The sequence below is a fragment of the Rutilus rutilus genome, assembly GCF_951802725.1.
Source record: "Rutilus rutilus genome assembly, chromosome: 4".
Taxonomy (NCBI): Eukaryota; Metazoa; Chordata; class Actinopteri; order Cypriniformes; family Leuciscidae; genus Rutilus; species Rutilus rutilus.
This window is the reverse complement of record NC_140212.1, coordinates 32,877,943-32,889,824: the sequence shown is the minus strand read 5'-3', so window position 1 is coordinate 32,889,824 and position 11,882 is coordinate 32,877,943.

Sequence of the window (11,882 nt, the reverse complement as noted above, 5' to 3'; positions counted from 1 at the left end):
AACCAGGGACAGAAAAGGAGAAGGATGTGAGCTGTGGTCTCACAGGATTAAGCCGACGGGAGAGTGGAGAGTGTTCTGGCCGGGTGAATCTGCGGTGACTACTGAAGGCCTGCCGGGGCACCTGACGCTGGAGGAAGGACCGCTCCGCGAGTTTAGTGCTCGACTGGCCTTATTGTCCATTTCTCTATGGCAGGGATGATTGGATGGGCTGGATTAGAGAAAGAAACGGAAGGTAATCGTGAATGTTTCACCCATAGTGGTGAGGGTAGGTCTCGGCGTGCGGGGACCAGTCTTTTTGGGCTGATGGGATCGGCTCATTAGGCTGGAGGTTTTACGTCAACAGATTCCTCCAGGACGAAAAATTCTTCATTGCACGGAAAGAGCTTGATTTCGGACATTTTGAGAATTTAGGGAGGGGCCAAATGCCAAAAACTGTCTACAAACAGAGGTAAGTGTAGCACTTGATATTATTAGCAGCAATTTAGTCGATTTTTTTTTTCTTTTTATAATACAGATAAGATTTGAATTCCGTCAGAAAAATTAGGGATTGCTAAGGAGGCGGCGGGTTATCATGAGAAGTAACAGACAGACACAAGATTAAATTAGAAATAGAAATATAATTGGTTTCACAAAAAAAATTGAAAGTTAAAACAAGATCACATAAACAATAGACAATAAAACTGACTATGACTCCCCCATAAGTGCACTTTTTTATATTTTTTTATATTTACACATAGTTCAATACTCAAATAGGATATAACAAAAGAGAGTAGGCTATAATCTCTCTCTCAAAAAAACTTCAAGTGTCTCTCATAAAAGTTTCAATGTCTCTCAAATGTGGGTTGTGGTTGACCATACACCCTCAAAAAAAAGGATAAAGTTCTTTAGATCAAATTTGTCGTGCTTCACCGAGTAACACTGTAAACTCAAGGAAAGGATATCGGCCTCCTCTCTACGACGTGATGTCTTCTCCCTTTCTACAAACTTGGTTGGCTCGCCATCAAACACGAAGTCTACAGGATGTCACAGAAGGTCGTGCAGTCATCAAGTCTCCACAAAATCAAGAAAAAAGAAAAGAAAAGAAAACGGAAAAACAAAGAAGATCACAGACCAGAACATTCATTTAGTACTTTTCTAAATAAGTTCCACATCAAAGATCCAGAATAACATCTAATACACAGTTACAATTACCATTTCTTCATGAACTAATATAATCACATTCGTTTACCTCTGAATCAATAGCTTTCTTTCTTATTCAGACACGTGGCCAACAATGGCAATGGTAAACTCTGAAATGAACAAATAATAACCACGCGGTTCACTATAACCGCTCAAACTGAAGTAATCACATAACCAGTAACATACAAATATCTTTTTCACAGAATTGATTAATTAATCATTTACCTTTGTGATAGATTTTTTTCTTTTGCTCTCACACAGGCGCACCTCAACTACAGGCGTGCGTGATCAGAAAATGGCGTCGGTGAACTGCAATGTACAATGACCACGCGGTTCACTTTAGACATTTATGACTACTCGGATCAAAATACAATTTTAAGGGAAAATAACCAGTCCACAGCAACTATTTTACTGTTTAGTAGCAGTAATTCTATCTTATTGAATTAATACAGTCTTTTTATCATTAATTATATGATAGTGACTCACCAATAGTTATGTATGACACTGAAGCTTCCATATGTGTATCTATACGCACATGCAACACAATTTCTAGCGAAGCCCCGTATCGGGGTGTGTATTGGTTTACTAGAGTCACGTTATCAACGACAAATGAAGCCTCACTTTCCGCCCCATCACGTGCACGTTTCGCTTTGGGTGTCAGAAGGCTCGAACCCCAGATCTTATTTAACGAGTCATTGTTGGCTCAGTCTGGTATCAATATATTACATTTAAATAACCAAAATTTATTTTTCACTACTTAGGCTATTCTTTTTTGTTGTTGTTGTGTCTTTTTGTTTTTGTAAAATCTTTGCACTTTTGGTGTTTTTAGGTAATTTGGTGTTGGTATTTGGGTTTAGGGTGGGATTAGGGGAGAGGGGATAGAGTGTTGGTGTTTGGTGAAGGGTTTGTATTTAGAGCAATGGCAACAGCCAAAAAAAGGAAGACTTCCCCTATCTGGGAATATTTTGATCTTATAGCTTCCAATGTATGTATGCATTTCTATTTATATATATATTATTTAAATATACATTTAAATTTAAATACAATTATTTTACTTATTTTATTGCTGTATGTTATTTCTTACTTTCATATAACTTTTTTTAGAAGGTGAGATGCTTGGTGTGTGACAAAGAGCTTGTCTATGGAAACAACACATCATCCATGCTAAGGCATTTCAGAGCTTTACATGAGACTGCACAGCCCCACAACAATCCAAGCACACAAAGTAGGACTGTTGCTTCATGATTTTTATTCATAATTGTGAATGCATTATCATGATTTCAATTAATCTATGTATAATATATATTACTTCTTTCATTATAGCATCTCGCAAGCAAATGGTTGATGAGGCATTGGTCAACATGGTCATAAAAGACTTGCAGCCATTTACAGTGGTTGAGGATGAGGGTTTCATCTATGCCCTTGATCCTTCCTATATAATTCCAACCAGACAGGTGAGTATAGCAGAGGTTGATTTTGATGTATAATCTATATAATAAATCTGTATCTATAATAATATAATTTTACTATAAATGTTTTGTGAACTCAGAAAGGCTTTAAAGAAAATGGTGGCTTCAAAATATGAAGAAGCAAAGAGGAAGCCCAAGGAAACTGTGGAAAAAGCAACTGCTGTGACTCTAACATCGGATATGTGGACTTCTATCAACACGGATGCATATCTTGCAATAACCTCCATTACACTGATGACAGTTATAAGCTGAATACAGCGTTGTTGGATGTTGAGAAGTTCCCAAACAGGCACACAGCGGAAAATATGGCCCTGGTGAAAACGAATGTCATGATGGAGTGGGCAATCAAGGACAAAGTGAAGTGTCTTGTCACAGATGCAGCAGCAAACATGATTGCTTGTGCAAGAATTCTGCAAGTGAGACATTCAGTTTGCATTGCACATGCACTTAACACCATGGTTAAAAAGTCTTTTGATCAGGTACCAGCTCTGTGTGACATTCGGAACAAAGCAAAAAAAGTGGTCACCTATTTTCGAAGCAGCACCTCTGCCAAAGAAATGTTGACCCAGGTGCAGCAAGAGATGAACGGGCCAGCTCTGAAACTAGTGAATGAAGTGGAAACACGCTGGAACAGCACTTTTCACATGCTTCAACGGCTGCATGGGGAAAGGCAAACTGTGGGAGCATCCCTTGCCTCACTTAAAACTGATATAACTCCACTTCATGCACAGGAATATGAAGCCATACAGCAAATTCTGTGTGTTCTCGCCCCATTCCACCAGGTCACAGTAGAGCTGTCCGAGGAAAAACGAGTGTCTGGCTCCAAAGTAATTCACCAATATTCACCATTCATTACAGGTTGAACAACTAAGGTATTTATTTTTATTTGTGTAGAATACTCATCAGCAAATTTTGATGTCTTTTTTATTAATTTCGTATTTTTGCACAGAGTAAATAATTTTGTATTTCATAGGTTAACAATGCCAATCACAAAGGAATTAACTGAGAACCTCATCAGGCGTATGAGGGAACATATCTGGAATATGGAGTCACTCAGCATAATGACCATGGCAACTCTGCTGGACCCAAGGTTTAAAAAGTTGGGTTTCCTTCACCAAACTTAAATGACAGAGGCTTTCAAACGGCTAAAAGCAGAATGTGGTAATGTCATCAGGGCCGAAGATGAAAGACCATCCACATCATCAAGCACTCTGTCAACAGAAGCACCATCATCAACCCAACAGCCCACACCAAGCTCAAATATTATATATATATATATATATATATATATATATATATTTATTGATGTGTCTTATATATACAATTTCTCCTCACACTTCTAAGGTGGAAACCTTTGGCTTCTGTTGGACAGTGCTGTGGAGCAAAGCTCAAATGCCACTTCTGATGCGATCGTAGAAGTGGATAAATACCTTACAGAGACAAACATACAAAGAGCTGAAGATCCACTTGAATACTGGAGAATGCAGAAACATGTCTACCCCCACCTATATACATTGGCATTACAGTTTCTTTGTACCCCGGCCTCCTCTGTACCATGTGAAAGAGTGTTCTCTAAGACTGGGGAAGTACTGTCCAAGAGGAGAAATAGACTCTGTGAAACAACTTTTATTTCTTAATAAAAATAATTAGAACTGTCATTCCTACAGTTACATAAGCACTATCACTAACAAGTGTCATAAGCACATTTAATAACAAATGATCCTATCAGACAATGTCCTTATTCATTATGTGTGTGTGTGTGTGTAGAGAGAGAGAGAGTAGGCCTACATTAAATCTTATTGAATCATATAAGCTTATATTATATTTTATTGTCACACTTTAATGGGAAAATGAATTTATTTAATGAACAAATCAAACACAAACATGTAAGGCTTTTATTTGTACACATAACATTGAAAATATGGAGTGTGTTGTGGTTGCTTCATCTGCCAGAGCTTCTAACACAGGCTTCTGGCTGCTTTATTTCAAATAAGCACCAGATGGCGCTGTTCTCGACACTCTCGAAGCTTTGAATCTTTTCCCTGAACAGTCAGGGGAAAGCCTCAGTGATGGGATCAGGAAAAAGTCCACGAGTCGCGACTCGAACTCTGATCAACCAAAGCACAACAGTGTTATATGTTAGCAAGCTGTCCATGAGGATATCGGCACCAAGTAGCAGGAGTCAGTTTTATTAATATTAGAACCTCATTGTGTAAGAAACATGGGGGAACAGAATCTGATGGCAAATAATCCAGCCGTCAGAATCTGTTCCTACACTCATATGATGAGAGATGTTGATGTAGTGGATTCAAAGATGCTAATTCTGTTCTGTGGAGTGGATAGAGTATTATATTTTTGTTCAATAATATTTTGTCTTTTTTATTTTGCATTTTGAGAGAATTTTATGGTACTAATTCATATTTATGCAATAATTAATATCCATTTTCCATTGAAAACAATGTTGGAGAATAGCAAGAGGTAGGCTCATGCTGTTAAGTGTACTGCACGTGTTAAGTGTATTATTTTTACAACTGTACTTCGGTTTCTTTGCAGGGACACCGCCTTCACCTGTCTATCGGCTCGCTTTCGGGTTAAACTTTCCGCGACTGCGCAACTGGGTTATAGGTTGCCAGGTTGAGGTGACAAATGGGTTGAAATTGGACATGGTGTGTGGATTGTGTGAATATAATGCATTTAATACAAGATCTGGCAACTGGTCAACATTAGACAAACATATTGGTCCGATTATTCATAAAGGAGTTTGGGCCATGCAAATTACGGGAGTTTTCTGGGAGAAATATCAAACCGGGAGGGGTCCGGGAGATAGGGCTAAAAAACGGGAGAAACCCGGGAAAAACGGGAGTATTGACAGGTATGGCGTACGCCAGAACCTGCGCAAAATTCCCTTTATAAATCCCAGTCAGCGGAAGATTGTCCTCCCTGAAATAACCATATATGGAGCTTACAATATATCCATACATATATGGATCCTCCTCATCTGCATATCATTTCCATGCATATTCATCCATGTGATAACATGTTTAATGGTACAAGACATTAGGAAAATATGAGATATGGATGTACCGTCATATTACATTGCTAAAAATCATTTAGTAGCCTATCCTTGTCTTGTTTTTGAATAAATAAATCAAATAGTATAATATACATGACCATGAGCATATTTTAATGTGCTAAGCAAACCTCTCTGTAGTTAAAACATTAAAACACAGCATGACACAGGAAAAGTGTTCAAAAGCATCACATCCACTACAACTATTTCTATTGTCTGTGTCTGTTCCTGAGCCGGTGTCTGTTCCTGTGCCGGTGCCTGTTCCTGAGCGGGTGCCTGTTCCTGTTCCGTGGCCGCCCGAGGGGTCGTCTCCGCCCTGGCCGCCCGATGGACTGTCTGCTCCGCCCTGGCCGCCCGAAGGGTCGTCTTCGTCATGGCCGCCTGAAGGGTCGTTTCCGCCCTGGCCGCCCGATGGACTGTTTGCTCCGCCCTGGCCACCTGAGGGAAAGTCTTCGCCCTGGCCGCCCGATGGGTCGTCTTCTTCGCCCTGGCCGCCAGCTTAGCCATCACCCCCTGTTTCTGTTCCCCTCCATGGACCTGGCCCCCCCCCCATCCCTAGCCTCCGCATGAAACTCTTCAGCACATTCATTCCAGCCTGGCTTGGCTTTGTACATCTTGGTCTTGTACGGTGGCCTGCTTGAAGCCAGAAGGGACTCCATAATATTATTATACAAGGAAAACAACTCATTACCATGTTGTGGGTTCTTACAGTTAATTAATATCACAGCATGCAGCCGCGTTTTTTGGTAAGTCGATATTACTCAACAACGTGTCAGACTGAACACAGTATACTTTAAGATCCTACTCAGTCAAGTTGGACCAGTCTATTTTCCCTACATGCATATTCACCAACATAAGAGTAGGTAAATTGCCCAGATTTATAGATCAACAAAAAGGCACATGATCAGTAGTGGCAAATTCATAATTAATCCTCATGGCCTCTAAGGAGTCAATGAGCATCGGCTGAGCAGATGCAGTGATCTAACCATGAAGCCTCACTGATGTAAGTGTTGCTATTATAAGGTAAATGCACTTTACTAAAGAGAATCAAACCATTATCAGAACAAAACTGCATTAAATGATTGGCATTGAGTTACCATCAGAAATATCAGCATTCATATCACCCACAATAAGAAAAAGAGGGTGGAAGCATCATCTTGAATAAAAGACATGACACAGGCCAACCTCTTGAGATATTCATCTTCATTCTGGGAATTCACAAAACATTTTATCTTACCACTAAGAGTTCTCCTAAATAGCAGTAAAAGTTTTTAGTTAAGAGTTTTTTCATGCTTATATACAGACTATATAAACATTAATAATGAGGAAAAAAACATTACAATAACTTGTGTTTTGACTAATTTGTGTAGATACAAGATATATAAGCAGGATATTGTCGTGATGGTTTACCCAAAGTGTGTATTGACAAAGAGGTCCCTGTATGCAAGTCCCCTTTGTAGTGTGTGAACAGCCACTCTGCCTTCATAAATCGGCAAGTTAGAAGCTTCTCTTAGCCTTAAGATGTTTCGTGAATACGTCCCAGAGTTTAGTAAAGTACTCTGATGACAAGTGTTAGGGGTTAACAGTTTAGGACCCAAGGACCAGATGTTTGAAAGAAGACCCGGAGTCAGAATTATAAAAAATAGAAAGAAAAGTTTTACTGAAGATAGTTTGCAGTTTCATCAGCAGAAGTCAGCTTCAAGACTCACACAGGAGTTCGCCCCGCTTACAGTTACAAAGATCACAGCAGTTATACCATTTCCAAGGTCTAAGCTACGTCATTGCTTACAGGCTGAATGATTCTTATTGGCCAAGAAATTGATAAACATAGTAATTTTCCACACATATACAGATAGACAGAAGCATATCTCCATAGATTATGCCGCTGACACTCGGATGCTGAAGTTAGGCACGTCATGACCTTCCAGGTCGCAAATTTGGGTTGCTGGGTGCCAGCATGTCTCGAACAACAACTCAGTCAATCTCCAACAATGCCAGTGGTTCCTTAACCTGTAAGCAAGAAGACTAACACACACACCCGGCACACATCTTTTCCAAGGTTGGATTTGGCCAGGCTCTAACTATAAACAGGAGTCTCGTCTCAAAACATCAAGATAACAAGTTCTTTCTCTCAGGATAGGACACTTTATCCTAAATGGAAACTAAAGGCTTTAACTGACAAATGGTACCTTAAACTATAGACTTAAATGACCCCTATGTGTTTTAACATGTTGAAGACCTTTCTCAAACACAAAACCTATTTAATTTCTGGAAGCTGGGATAAATAGGCAAGCAACGTTACTGCATTCAAATATCAAATACTGACATTAATGAATACATGAAAAGAACATTTCAGTAATCACACTGGTAACTTCTATAACAAAGTAAAATCTCCAGAGAAGTCATTCAACTCATTTGATATTTAGAAGGAAAAGTATTGATTAATACCTTGATTATAGTCACTCATTACATATACATTGAAGCAGCAGTGGATTCCAATCCACTCCCTTCACAAGTGTTTAGGAATTTTTTCCTCAGTGGATGCGTAGAAGCTCATATTTAATATTAAATGCATGGACTAAGATGTAAGTTGGTTTATTATAAGATCAAATTGAATCTTTGACCTTTCTAATGATGTATAGTTGGCCAATATTAAATAAAGACTCACCAGCCTGGATTTTTTAGCCTCCACCACGTTGTTGGTTTCAACCTTTTCTTTTTCATGCGCACATCCCTGCTTTTATCCTTGGTCCATACAATGACACCCAAGAGGAATACATTTTTCTTTGTGATAAGGTCTTTGAACGAATCTGATATAACAAGAAGAGTAAAGTAGTTTAGCTGGTAACAATAAAGCAACACAATAATGCAATTAAATAGTTGAAAGTATATACAAGATATAGAAAACCAGGCTGACCTCCAAACAGCACGACTTTAGCAGGCGCCGTCTTCTCCGGTTCTTTATATGTAGGCCATTTTATTTCTAGCTAATTATTAGCTGTGTCCCAATCTAGAAGGCTGCATCCTTCGAAGGACGCAGACTTCAAGGATGCAGCCTATGCGTCCTCTGAAGGACGCACCATGTAGCCTTCCTAGGATTTCCTAATTGTGCAACCAGGTGTTCCCGATCACCGCTCCTGGCGCCAAGCAACGGTGCGAGAGGACAGCTGCTATCCTGATCATTCATTTTGATAACTGAGTAAACAGCTATGGAGCCAGAATTGGCTATTGTCTTTTTTATGTTTTATATTTTACTGGAGGTCATTGTGTAATATGACGGCGCTGCCGGATCATGTATTTTCGGTTTAGCCCTGTTTGAATACAAAACCCAATTTAATATAAAAAGTCCAGTATTTCTCGCTCTCGTCATCTGCAGCTGTCACGGTTGCCAGGCGACAAGAACAATCCTTCGTAGGCTAGACCGGTCCGAGCGCTTCAGATGCGCCCTTTGATATGGGACGCTGCTGTAGTTAGCAACAATTTGTCAATATTGTGACAATAAGCCTACATTTTGTTACTTTAATTTTCGGAACTGCATATTTCGTTTTCGTATTCACTTACAAATGTGAAGTAACCTGAAGTACTTTTTTCCCTCACATCACAATGTGATTACATTACACTACACAAAAGTATATAATGTAACAACCAGATATTACTGTATATTGAAAATATACAGAAGTAAAATGCAACATAGCCTACGCAGTAATGCAGTAGTAGCCTAATATAAATGCAGTAGTTATTAAAAGTACTTTTTTCAGAAAGCCGTCGATTGAATCAGCCCTGCAAACCTGTTGGTAGACAACTTAGTGGATAGTGGAAATATGCACTTAAACACTCTGGAGACCATCCCAGATGATGTCCCACCAGCAGGAGGCCTTAGGGGCAGCCCATCCCGGTCCAGCAGCTCAGCTCAATAGAGTCTACATCATTTTTTTCTTATTTTATGTATTGTAAAATTAAATGTTTATGTTGATTTTGATATGTTTAACGTATTTTGTAAATAGTTGGAAAAAGTACTTTAATGTAGCCTAAAGAACAAATGATTTTCATTTACCAATTTTATTTGAAAAAATAAAAAGGTATAGAATTTGTTTCATGCAGAAAGTATTACTGTCATTACAAAAATAAATAATGTCCAGAACAATTCATTCTCTTTTATTTACACAATTAAAGTTGCATAAAAATAAATGTACATAATTTTTCTTTTAAAAAATAAAAGTGAAAAAAGTTAAACAAGAATATGTAGAAAATATATATATTTTTCAATCATTCTCTCAAGAAGAAGCCACTGGAGTCACTTGGACTATATTAACGATGTCTTTAATACATTTTCTGGGCCAGCAAGTTATAATATCTTAGAAGCCTATGGAGGAGTGAGACAGCACTCAGATTTAATCAAAAATATCTTAATTTGTGTTCCGAAGATGAACGAAAGTCTTACGGGGTTGGAACAACATGAGGGTGAGTAATTACTGACAGAATTTTCATTTTTGGGTGAACTAACCCTTTAAATGTTATTATAACCTAAATGTTCTTCCAGAACTTTGTGTTTGGATGGGTTTCTCACAGCTCTGTGCCCCAGACTGTATTAGTGGGCTGTTTATTCAATGATATTTTGATTTAATTACATTTGGCCTGGATCTAAATAAAAACGGCTAAATACTAAAAACTACTCTAAATTTAGGTTTGAAGTTGTTGTTTATTTATTTGGTGTACATTTGTTTCAGATTCATCTTCTAGAGAAAAGCGAACTTGAAAGCAAAAAAGACAGTGAACAAGAGGAGAGACAGTCTGTCCTTTGCCACATACCAACTATCGGCCCATTCATTACAGAACGCCTCGTCACATTTCTTGATGCACTGAATGAAAGACTGGTTCCACCTGAAGAAGAGAGAGGGCTGTTGAGGCCTGGCATGACTCTGAATGTCATCATTTGGGACAATGTTGCCTTCCACCACTCTCGCCTTGTGAATGAATGGTTTGCAGCACAACCTCGTATGATGATGCAATTCCTCCCTGCAAACTAGCCTTTCTGAACCCAACTGAGGAGTTCTTCTGTTTGTACGATCACCGGCCATATGAGCATGTTTCACTCTGAATGCTTCTTCATGTAAAGGATGTAAGCAGTTATAGGAACTTTCACCAGCTCTAATCCAATCAGCTCAACTATAGCAGTGATTATCATAGACATCAGGAAGAGTCACACCTTCATCCATTCATTCACACTAAACTCAGCTATTGATCAGCATCAACAACGACACCAATTACAGTAATGAGACAGAAGCAGCAAGAGCCATTAAAGACAAAAGCTGAAAAGCCTCACAATTTACATTTATATTCACACACACCTAAAGCAAAAGAGATTAATTTTAAACATTTACTCTTCTGCTGACTTTCTATGGCTAAATAATTTCACCAAAATAATTAGTAATAAGTAATAAATAATTAATAATAAGTCTTGTAAAAGTGTGACTTGTCGCTCTAAAATCATGGTAAATGTTGTTTTTGTCTCTGATGCTCTTAATGCTCATGCATCATTACTTTCATTGTTGTCATTGTTCATGCTAATAAATCTGTAAACTACAACAATCTGACGGGTGCGTACCATATTTGCCCTCTACAATTGTGTAAATTTGTTGATTTTGAAGTTAATTTAATTTGGTTACTTTACGATATTTCTTGAGTAGTAGTAGTAGGCTATAGAAACATAGAGAAACTATAGAAACTTTAAGAGTTTATTAAGATAAACTCTTAAAGTTAGCTTAAGGTATTAAGATCTTGAATTATATTATAACTACTTGTTACTAGTGATGGACACTTTGGAAACATGCTTCATGAAGCCCCTGAAACCTTTACAAACCTTTTGTTTCAAATCATTGATTCTGAACGCGCATCAAACTTTCATCAACAGCTTCAACACTCACAAGGAGTTTGTAGACCGTTCTCATACATAATCAATACAGCAGCAAATATACTCTTAACACAATCACTAAGCTACGTCATAACGTCAGGTTGGATGATTCTGATTGGTTCAGACACAGATAAACATAGAAAATGTCAACATATAGACGCATATCTGACTATTCATCTCCCCTGCCACTTGCTCACCTCACACATCAGGTCCTGTAGCAAAAGGGTAGTGATAAACACAGAGACAGCTTCTT